This window comes from Scomber japonicus, chromosome 2 (genome assembly GCF_027409825.1).
Source record: "Scomber japonicus isolate fScoJap1 chromosome 2, fScoJap1.pri, whole genome shotgun sequence".
NCBI lineage: Eukaryota > Metazoa > Chordata > Actinopteri > Scombriformes > Scombridae > Scomber > Scomber japonicus.
The window spans coordinates 15,709,718-15,722,253 of NC_070579.1; the positions used below are offsets into that span (position 1 = coordinate 15,709,718).

At 39.0% G+C, this 12,536-nt stretch overlaps 1 protein-coding gene across 4 annotated transcripts in view; it reads right to left on the bottom strand.

Moving 5' to 3' along the window:
- The window catches only part of arhgap10 (Rho GTPase activating protein 10), a 49,227-nt gene that overhangs the window by 33,635 nt on the left and 3,056 nt on the right, over positions 1-12,536 (bottom strand). The gene's annotated exons all lie outside the window — the stretch shown is intronic.

Here is a 12,536-nt window from a genome sequence, read left to right on the forward strand (position 1 = left end):
CAGAATCACTATTTCTGATTTTGAGAGGTGGATAAATGCTGTTGAAGTCCACACTCTGCCTGCAAATCAGTAAATAAAGAAAAACAAATCTATTTTCAAACAGTCAAGAGATTCCCCGAGGTGGGATTTCTGACCTATGGCAGTCCCGAGGGACGCATGACAGAATGTGGCAGGGGTATTTTAAGACTGGAGCTATGAGCAGTATACAGAGGAGCAGTGTCATTAGATTTGACAGATGGCTGGGACTCTATGGGGAACAATCAACCAGGCTAAACCATTGCAAACAACTCTCAAGACTCTTTTAAGCATCTGTAACTGTTACAAAGGCATTACTGTACCAGGCTGGCTCGAATGTAGAGCTATGGCTTATAATGATTATTATTCTTTCTGAGTGGTTTGAGCAAATACTTCCCAACATTTGAGTGAATGGTTTCTGAAATGTTCAAGTCTGAACAAGGCTAAAAATTGCAGAGAAATGAAGAATTTACCAGAGCCCAGAATGCAGTCTGACAAACACCCCAAAGTAGCAAAGTAAAAATATAAGCTGTAAATATTGACTTTCTCTTTTCATTTTAGCTATCAACAATCATAAATCTTTGGTAAATTTGCGTTGTTGGGATAGTTAGGAGGTCACATTGTGTTTGTTGAGCATGTGCACTGTGTTTTACAATTTTGGAAAAAGTCAAATAAGAACTAACTGCAGACTAAATCATCCATTAGACCTCTGCTGCAAGTCACAGAGATGAGCATGCTAGCTGTGAGCATGTTTACATTCTTATGTTAGCATGCAGATTTTTTAAAGGTTACAGTAAATGGCGTATTAATATCCTTAAACAGCCTAACATTAGCTACCATCAGACCAGACCAATTCAGGGGGCCCTGCTATTGTGAATGCTGGCTTGCTGACAAAGCTTACTGGGACATTTAGATTACAATATCTTCAATATTACTGGTTCTATATGAATTTTTCCTGCTACAACACATCAAATAATGTCTGCTAAGAAAAAAGTGCTTTTAATTTTAACATTTATAAGCCAGTCATTCTTTGCTGCCTTTTTACCTTGCACTAACTTTGCATGATTATAGAATTGCAATTTAAGTTGTCAAAATGCAAATGCATGATTTTTTTTAATCATTATTACTATTTAAATATTTTGGGGGGCATATTTGATAGTTCACAGTAGAGACAGAGGGTAGAGAGAGAAAGGAGGATGACAAGCAGTCAAGGTGCCCAGTCCCTTTCAAACTACAAACTACACATTGTGATAACATGGTGTCTTAGTCCATTGGGCCTTTCATGACCTCTAAAATAGATTCTACTATTGCCTTTATAGTCCGTTTACGCTTCGGTAAAGGTGATACAAGATTTGAAAAAAACAAAAATGCTCACAATATTAACAATTACTTCTACATTTGTAAATGGGGTTCATTTCCACAGATCATAATAACATATCAGAGCAACAATCCAGTACTTTCACTTTTTAATTAATTAGTTTGAGCTGCTTTTCTATTACTTGTTAATGTCAACTCGTGGCTATCCTGCTGCTTACACACAGAGATTCTCTGAGCAGTGTGTGTACACATGCAATGGATTAAATCTACGGTAAGGCCCAAAGCCCAAACATGTGAGAGGTGTTGGACAATGTCTGTCTGCCTGAGCCTGGCACAAAGGGGATAGCTTCTGCCTGAGTAATTTATTTCAAACAGTTATTTCAAATGCACTTTCAGCTGTTCTCAGCTCCATCTCAGATCTAAACAAACACAAAACACAAACATCGGGCCAACTAAACACCTGCACCTACTCGACTCCTTTGGCCAATTTGTTTAAGTCATCGAACTACAGGAAGCTAAGAGATTCACCACAGACAATGGAACAGCTTGTATGTGACAGTATTAACAACTGTTTGCTCTGTGAGCAGGTCTTAATATAGCACCTGGAGGAAATGTTCTTTCTTTTCTTGTGCATGAGGTAATTGTTTAAACAGAAAGAAGAAGAAGAAATGCATGGCTATCTGTCAACATGAACATAGCTAATATCTTCTAATGACAGTGAGCAAAACAAGAGGATTAATGACTTGTTTATGGCTTATAATACTTCATTTCTTGGCTTGTGAACTTTTACAAGATGCTGCACAGACCTGACTTTAGATTATTAATCAAGACAAGAGATAGTCAATAACTGTCCTTTTCCTCAGACAACAAAGAAATAATCCACTGGCAAAGTTAAATTGAAAGTATACTATGTAGGAAACCCCCCAAAAAAAACCCAAAAAAACCCTAAAACAATGTACAGCCTCATAGAAAATAATCCCTCTCAATCGTCTCTTATGACTCACTAGAGGTGTGTAGCAGTGTATTTATCTGCAGACACCCCACCCTCTGCCTCAGAGTACAAGGTATGAGGCCAGGATTCGTAGTGTAGCAACCAAATTACATCACCGTCTCTCTCTGTCTCCTCTGCTCTGCTCACTGTCTCTGTGTCATGGATTTATAAAGAGCTGCAGGTCTGTGTGTCTGCTTGACGAAGGGTGGAGCTGAGCTACGCAGAGCATGCAACCACTGTGAAACATTTTACTTTCCTGGTTGAAGGCTTTACTCCCGCTGACATTGCTCGCCCTCGTCATTCACTCTCTAGCTAGGTCGACCACCAACTTTGAATGATGTGTGTTTACAAATACCAACTGACAAATCCTGCATAGTATACCTTTAAGAGACACTGACAAACAATAGTAGCTGGGTGTCAAAGAGGTGGGAGGGATTGTTTTGGGATGCCTTATTATTATCAGACCATAACCAGACCTGAGTCACTGCATTAATTTATTAGACGCTAGTTTAGAACTTTAAACTTATAATATAAACTAATGTCAACCACACCAAATCATTTTATAGAGCGTATTATACATTGCTAATAAACTGAAAAAAGCTTTTTGCTTTTTGGCAAAAAAATTCTGTCAGATGGCTTCCAACTGATGTAAACACAAGCTGATGAAGTGTTATGGGGGAGCCGGTTAATAAGGGTTGCAGGCATTTTTTCAAAATAAAGGTATGGCAAATATAAGCCTGTCAGTTCATTATTTTGGGAGCAAACATTTGTCAACTGAACTTAGCAATTTACTTTGAACTGACTGTAAATCTAAGAGGAATCTAAACCACACAGAGAGCTAGAATGCAGGCCAGGGTGTGCAACTCCATAAAAGGTGACTCTGGTCACTCTGGTTTAGATAATAGTCCTTAATTTTCAGTGCATGGAATAACTGCAGACAACACAAACTATAGTGACATGCTCTAGAATAACCTCTATAAGCTTAGTGGACTTTAAAAAGTCCAGTAAGCCGTAAGCAGTAAGAAATGAGAGTAGTTTTGATTGGATCTGGCACCTTGTACCGCTCTTAGTTTTAAACTGGTATCTTTTACCTGTTGTGAACACCTGACATAAGACCCCTACTGACTGAACCACTATTATCATATTTCACCACTGCTAATGTTTTTATTTTTCCCTTGTCAAACATTATGCACTAAGGTACAGCATTTGGAGTTGAGAATTTGGCTAGTATACTTTTTGAATTTCCTCTTTTTATGAGTCATTTCACAGAATTACAGTTTCATCAGCACAAAATCCTCTTAGTAACAGGCCCATAGTAACATACTCTAACTGTGATACCTTTAACCATATTAAATCCTTTATGAACCTCATTGTATAACTTACTACACAGTGGTAAAATAATCTAGTCAGGCAAACTATGACAAAACCACTTGTTAACCATTGTTGCTAAAACAGCTGACAGCTGAAGCCTCTTTTGACTACTCTCAATCAATATTCAACTCTGCATTATATTACTCTCCTTTCATACCTCTTAAACATTTTTTGTCAGGTATGCCAATGTTGCCTGAAAGCACCTCAACTATGGTTTCGTCTGTTTTTCATTAATATAACCCTTTTAAAAATATAACGTTTACTTTACTTGCTGTAACTCAATAGTCTGCCCTTCAAGTGATCCTTATATGCACACTTCAAAGCAAGAGTGACAAGGTGTCTGGCCTCCGATGCCTTTCAGTCTGCCAGAGAAACGCAGCAAAGTTCAGCCTGTGGTATTTTAAATCAATGCTTAAACCCTTTAATAGAAAAGCTATTTTAAATGTTGAATATTGATTTATTATCAGTGCCTCAACTATTCAAATCTATCTGCTATACTGGCACTGCTTTTGTTTGGCTTTGTTATCAGTTTGCTTTGTTTACATTTGAATGTTTCCACCTGCATGTCAGACGAGAATCGAGCGTCACATACAGTATGCATGTGTTGGTATTCATACTGCAATAGCTGTGGTAGTAGCATGTTAAAAGGCACATTATGCAGGATTTTCATTAAAGAAAAAAAGAAAAAACAATGTATAGACTCGTACAAAATTAATACCTCTCAATCATCACTTATAACACATTAGAAGTGTGTGGTGGGGTATGTATCTACAGAGACCCTGCCCCTTTAATTATTTTCTTATTACTTGCTTGTTTCGGGGTGTTACTGGGTGTCAACCTTTGGACAGTAGGTGTGTAGTCCCCAGTCAATTACAACACACAGGGAGGGACTCATAGCGTAGCAACCAGGATACGTAGCTGTCTCCGTCCCCGTCTTCTGCTCTCTGTGTCATGGAGGTATAAAGAGAACAGGTCTCTGTGTCTGTTTGAACAAGGGTGAGGCTGAGTTTTGGCTGCATATACACAAAATCCACCATTGCAGCAACTTCCCGCAGGGTTGTACTGAGGTGTGGTATCATGTTTATTTGTGCTTTATAGCCACCATGATACAATCAGAAGAAAAAACATTTAATTTATCTGATTCATGTCTTTGTTCTTGACAGCACTGCTCCCTCTTTTTATTCACTCTCAAGCTCACTCGAGCACCACTGATCTCTCTCGCTTGCTCGTTAAGCTGGGGAGGAAGGGCCAACTTTGACTGCTGTGTGCTTATAAACAACAAGCAACACATCCTGCATAGTATGCCTTTAAGTTCTGTTGGAGTTCTTATCTTCTATTAGCCTGATGGATAATCAGTGTGCCTTATGCAGAGATCACACTACATGACTGTAGCCCTGATTTTCCACTCGTTGACAGATTTTGAGTATCAACGACAGGAGCGCCAGATCAGAGGCATACTGGCATTTGCTCAGCACTTGCAAAATGCCGCCTCATCGCTTTGTGTGAACTGTTCAAAGATGTGATCCGAGAGACTTGCTAATGCATCGCAGACTCCCGAAAGATAAAGCAAGCCAAATATCTGGACCTGTTGGTGAGTCCAAATCATGTAGTGTGAAAACTGTTGTGACTGGCAATGAGGGCAGTGACGAGCTATAGCCAATGAGAGTACAAGACACAGGGTGAGGGGTAACCTGACGTATCCAAATCCATTATCTCACCCGTAATCTTTTCTTGTTTTTTTGCCCAAACAAGTTAGATCGCTTGTTGTCCTGCCTCACACATGGTATTACAGCATTTCTCTTGTCACTTCTTGGATGTGTTTTCATGACAAACGATAGTTTGGAGACCAGACAGACTCATTGAGGATTCCTTGGTGAAAGATCTTGTAATGTGTGACCTCTGGTCATGTAGAGTACAAACCACTACAACTTCAAGATTCCCAATTACAAGACACAACATTGTCTGGTGTGATTACTACAAAGATCAGAAGACTTTGAAAGTCATATAATCAGTCCTGGGCATTATGGAGCTCTATTGGTCACATGCAGGACTCAAATGACCCCACAACACACATTAATATAGAGTGGAAACTTCAGTTGCTCCCCCAGATAGTAAAAACATGTTTTGACAGCATTACAATGAACTGTGACACACCTGAACTAAGCCTCAGCAAACTATACTGTGTCTGACGTAAGGCCAGGCCAGTATCCAGTGTCACTGTAAAGTAAAAGAGACTGAAGAGCTGATGAAATTCAGACAGTAATCCACTATTATACAAATTAATACTGTTCATAAAGCTGTGATCAGGATAACACAGTTTTTACAACTCTATTGCAGAACTAATCAATACAAATAATTTGTAACTATTGGATTGTGTTTACACTTGGCATTGTTCCTTATCAACTCATGTTTTTTGGATGGAATGTGAAAAAGCAATGTGATAATGGACAATAAAAATGTTTTATTAAAGTACAAGGGAAATCATTCGTCCCGGGCAAAGTCAGGGTCAAGGCTCACGTCACTGTAGACCATTAGAGTGTGCTCCAAGAACAGTGATGTCAATGGACAGATTTGCAGTCTCTTTATTAGAGCCATATGTGAGTGTTGTGCACAAAAGTGTGTACAGAATCACACCCATTCACAATGTGATTACACATGCTGCATGCATGTTTAACTCACTGCAGGGTGGACAGTTAATATGGGAGGATATGAGACCAAGCTGCATAGACTTCATTACATAAAACATCAAGAATGAATGTTAGCCCGTTACATGGGGGCCCCGCATTAATCAACGCCAGGCAACATTTGAAGGAGGAAAAAAAATAGTGACTGTATTCATGTCCCTGCACAGTGTCAATTGAAGTTCGAACAGCGTAGATCCACTGGATACAATCACTAGAGCAATAAACAAAAGTGTCAGATGAGAGGTCTGCGTAACAGATTGAAAAGATAGTCCTTGTCTAAAAGGAAAGAACTATCACAAGATAGAAATACCACACACACAAGGGCACACAAGAGTCCAAGGCAAAGGCTTCGCCTGCTTTTTGCCTTTTAAAGGAAGGCATTTCAGAGCAAACCTGGGAACTGTCAAACTTGGCTAGTTTCTCTGCAGAAAACCAGAGACTGCAGTCTACTGGCTTTAGAGTATGAGTAATACAAACCCCACCTTACATCTATCAGATATTACAGGCCAGGTTTTTCTGTAATAGGAAAAATGTGAAAAAAAAGCATGCCTATGTGACATAAACACTGGTGCCGCTATTCAGAGGACGTGGGTAGAAAAACATAGAGAACACAATGGGGAGGGTACTTCACCACAGGACTCTGGTTATTGTGGAGCACCACAGATCAAAGCAGCAGTCACTCAAGCTTAGCCTTTTATCAACAAGACAGCTGTCACAAAAAGACAGTAACAAAAGGACAAAGATAATGTGCAACAGGTGTATACTGTACAGAATGAAAAAAAGGCTATTACAGCCACTATGTTTATCAGCTAACCTATTGTAGATTTTCCAACTAAACTGTTTACAAAATATACTGTTATGAGAAATGTCATCCATAGTTTCTGTACTTATTTATTTATGTCTTTCCCATAGATCTACAGTAAATGTAGACGTCACCTTTAGTCAAACAGCAGAGTTGAGTAGCCACAAGTTTTGAAATGTTTCAAAATGCTTTTGTCTGATGAATAGCAAAAAAAAAAGAAAAAAGTTTGATTTAATGGCATTGAAGTTTTTGGTGTCGTACTTGATAAACAACTAAACAATTATTAAATGCATCAATTAATTTTCTGTTTATCAATAATAAGGTCAATCCAATAATTGTTTAGTTCTTTTTCCAAATATTGGAAACTTTCCTAATTTGTTCTCTGATGATAAAATGGACAAAAATGATTACTGTGCTGAAACTATTCTACTATTTGAACTTGTTTTTCACTCACTGTATATCTTAAAGCTGTAATAATAATGTGCTCCAACTGCTTCAAAAGTTTTCCCCAAAACAAACCACGAAAGGTATGTATATGTCAAAGTTCAGCTGCTGAAGATGTCCATAGTGTATTCGCTGGCGCCTGATGAAGTGTTGTTTGTTATGATTTCTACAGTCTCATCAGATGTGCCACTTAGGTCAGAGCTTGCCTGGTCCGAGCCCTGAAAGAGCAGCCAGCGTTTACATGCTGTGCCTTTCCACAGCCCTTCCTGTTCCACTCTCCCATCTTTTCCAGTCTGAATCGTGGCTCCACTCTGCTCCCACCTTTGCCCTCAACAGAGCCTACCCACCCATCCCTTCCCAGTCATCTCTGTCACCCCAGCCACAGAGCATGCATTACTTCATTCATGACTTCCTCACTCTCAAAGTGGGTTTATAGGGAGAGGCTACGCCAAACCGCATCTTGTCAATAAAGGCCAAGTGGCTAATCATGAATATATGAGATATATGATATATGACCGTTAAGGCACATCAGGCATTAAAAAAGGTCTCTGATAATTCTCCACATTCACTTGAGCAACAAAAGAAGCCCCCCCAAAGCAACATCGTGCCATCTAGCAAATACACTATCACTTTGATAGTTGGCCTTGTTCTTTCTGGAGTGAGAGAAAAAGTGCAGTCCCACATGACTTCACGTCTTGTGTTAATACGATTTTAATGAAAGATTGTGATGTGGCTCTTTGGCAGAAACGATAATGTGATTACAAGAGAGCAGCAGTGAGCCAAAGCACACCATGGCAGTCTACTCTGAAACCCGTCTGCCATTTGAGAAAAAGACCCTACCAAAGCTGGTTTCTCAAAGTGAAACGTGTAGTGACGCCAAAAAAAAAGAAAAAAAAGAAAAAGTGATATAAAAAGTTTTGTTTAATGAGCCAACTCGTCAGTTCACTAGAGGAAGTCCAGCTGTGGGAATGACAATGTTTGACCCCATAGCAACTCAACTTCACTTTTCAGATAATTGCAAAACACAAAAGATACAATCACACTGATGAAGCTGGTTGGTAGGTACTGACAAGATGAACTATACTATGAAACTCTATAGAGTTCATACTGTCAAGACCTGCAAATAAAAGCATTTGCTAAGGACAACAGTGAGGGGCAGTTGAAGGGGCATAGACAGGACACAGTTCCTGTGGAGGAAACCCTCTGAAACAGAAGCACATCTGCATGTTGCTCCTCCAGTGGGCAACTTCCATGTCACAGCTTTCTGGCCCAGGGCCCCGCTTTAAAGTTTCCTCTCTGAACCAAGGACTTTCCGTAATGGGACATCCTCCCTGCCGTAGGAGTGGAGGCAGTTACTGATAGACTGACAGACGGACTTTGCACGGTCCGAACCAGATCACTGTGAGGTCAAATGTAATGTAAAGCATTTTCTCACACAACTCTTGAATGCGTGCCGGTCACTACATGTTTTAAAAAGGAGATAAAATCTGGGATGTTTACTACAAAATGTTAAATCAACCATTTTTACACCACTGCTGAGTGTTAGATCTTATTATAAAGCTACAGTAACAGTGACCATCATATACATAGGGGATTACACAGCTTTTAATGCCCAAATCAACTCTCAAATCACAAACAACTGTCTGAGCAAACAAGTTCATCCAGCTAGACTACTTTATCAGCTTCAAAGCTGCAAACCACAAACACTAAAGAAAAAAGGACTGCTGAGCTGTTTTCTATGATCTCTATAAAGAGGAGAAGGGTCACACTCTCAGGAGACGAGATTATCAGAGTAATGCCCAAGTATTGAGTGCTAGTCTGGAGCTGAGCTCCACCCTCAAGAGTGTAAATGAACAAAGCTGTTTACTTCATAATGTACTTATAACTTTAGTTATAGCTAATGTGAACTTTATAGTTTATTCACTGGGCTTAAATAAAGTCTGAAATCTGTGTTCCTGGTTGTTGTTGTTGTTGAGCAATTTGATTATTTGTAACAAAATGATGTTTGGTTTACTTACATTATTTGAATGTATTTATAAAATGCAGTAAAGACATGTTTGGACTTATTTCCACTGTTGTCTGAGTAAGTCTTCACAGTCCACTAACTTTTATGAAGATGGACACACGGCATTCAATGATATTAACAAATATTAGAAAATTAAACCACATGAATCATGCAGAATTCAATCCCTTTTAGACACCTGCACATAAATTATTTTAAATTCTGTCTTTTTTTAATGCAGCAGAATCTTTCTGGTCACTGGGGGTTAATGCTGGGAACACATACGAGTACAATATGAGCCCAATATGTCTGAAATGTGTGTGATTATTCATAATGTTGACAGTTTACAACTTCTCAACCTAGTTTAATTACCCTTGCCTACAATTAAATAATATATAAAGTTGGAAACACCCTTTGTAAATAGCCCAACAAATGTTTAATGTCTTCATATTGTCTGTAACAGCCGGGTCATGAGCAATATTTTCATATTTAGCTATGGAAGTAGGATGATATTGGAGTTACTCTACAACTGCTATTAGCAAGGAGAGGAGCCACCCCATAATTACAGTGATCCAACAATGTCAAAAACAGTCATTTGGTAGAAGGGACAGGCCACATTTTCATTGTCCTTAAAGGGTGACAGCACAGTCTGCACTTCATTAATGTCAGTAAATAGGAACATGACCATCAATTCCTGCCGGAAAACTCTCTGGAATTCATGAGAATATGAGCGAGATTCCCGGCCATATTCTCATGAGCATGAGGCTTAATGAGGGTTAAGAGACTTGAAATCTGATATGTTGGACACACTTTGAACAGTGTTCAAACATGAAGATGTTACATTGCCCTGGGGATTGTACAAATAACCCCAGGGACACAACACACTGTCTGGGACAATTATGACAATTAAAAAAAATAAAATAAAAAAATGTATTGTTGTTGTTATTTGGATACACTGACAACATACGGAAATCTAAATTGTTACTTTCATGCTAAAACTTAATAAAGTGATAATATTAACTTTTAATTGACTTTTAGCCCGGCACAGTTTAATACCCACCATGACGCCACTGCTGCAGGTGTTACACCATATTTAGTAAACCAGCACATTCTGTGACCTGCAGTATTTATCTCACTCTTCATGCCTAAACCAACCTAACCCACACAGCAGGTCACAAAATCATGTGTCATAAATGGTGACCAAAAAAGGTGGTTGGTGCAGGTGTACTAGCTTATCTGTTGGTGCAAATGCATTCTGGGATACCCAGTCAGCTCCTGATGTAGCGAAAAGCCTGCGGTCAAAAGATGCTGAAGTGGCTGCAAAACTAATGGTGGTAAAGCAAGCTAAGACCCACAAGGAAAGCCACAGAGACAACCAAGACCATGAAGACATGTTGGTATGTTCCTCCCACAGCTCCCAGTTGAATCCACATTGTCTGTCCAAAGCTCCAGTAAGTTAGCTAGCTTAGATCAAGTGCTTGCTAGCTATTGATTGCCGTTGTGGTGCCTTGATTGTCTGTGAGGTGCCATGTTAGTGAGGGTCTTTTTGTTTTTGTTTTATTAATAGTAGTAAAGTAATAATTATGTGAGATAAAGGACACAGAGAATATCAAAAAAAAAGAAGTGTAGTTTATTTCGCTGATTTTGTGTGACAGCAACAGACCAGCTGTCATTAACGCAGTAAGGAGATAATGATCATATTGATGTATTTTACCTCAAAACCAATCGAACCAAATGTTTTGTTTAAGTCTGAAGCTGCATGATGTTTCAAATTCAATTTAGTGTTCAGAACTTTCCTATTGGACCGGAGAGAGTGATTCGAGTTACTAAAACTAACTTCAGATTTCAGGACGACCATTTCGAAAATTCATTTTGAGCCCTTCCTGAATCAGCAGCTAAAAAGTGACGCATAGTTTAGCCTCAGTCAACTAAGGTCTGATGTACAAGACATGACACGTTGTCCTGAAACTGGATCTTGTATATCAGTTTACACACCAACATAGCACAGCATCAAAATCAACTCATCCGTGAGTGACAGTGAATACCAGAGTTCACCGGTGACCAGATTGCCCTTCCAGGTACTGTAGCGCCACATGGCCTACAAAAACCGGAGCGACTGGAGAAAGAGATGTGTAACCCCCACAATACATCACAGGAGAATAACCATAGCTGCAACGATTAATCGATCGACAGAAAATTAATCTGCAACTATTTTGTTCATCAAATAATGTTTTTTTTAAAGCAAATATTACCAATTTTCTAGTCTTAGCTTCTCAAAAGTGACAATTTGATGCTTTTTTTGGTCATACACGACAAATCTACATCTGACTGCTGGTTGAACAAAATTTCTATAACAGGCACTTTTCATTATTTTCTGAGATTTTACGGGCCAAAAACCTAATGGGCAAATGAAATGATACTGAAAATAATCTAGGTGGTTTGACTTTTACAAAATAAAAGTGAAACTGAACACCAAGTATGCTGATGTTTGCTTAAAAAATAATTCCTTCCTGAGATTTTATTTTATTAATTAAACACTTTGGTAGAGCTAACAGTTACATCAAGGGTGTGCGATAAAGACACTCAGAAAATCAGCTTGGTGGCAAAATCGCAGTGATGAGGGAGGTTAGAGCTGAATAGCAGGTACAATATGCCACAGGTATGCAAATAATAGCTTAGTGTAAGTGTAGTGATGCACAGGGTGACAGCGTGAAGCAGAAGAGTTACAGCGGTGTTAAACCACAAGCTAAAACAGACTGAATCAAAAGAGTTGAGTGAAGAGAGGGGGAAAAAAACCAGCGCTAAAAAGTCCTGCTTTTTTTCCTGATACAAACGGCGTGGATCTATAGATTGATCTTCCCTGGTGTCAACAATACAGGTTTGTTGGTGGTATAGAGCAGAGAGTTTAAT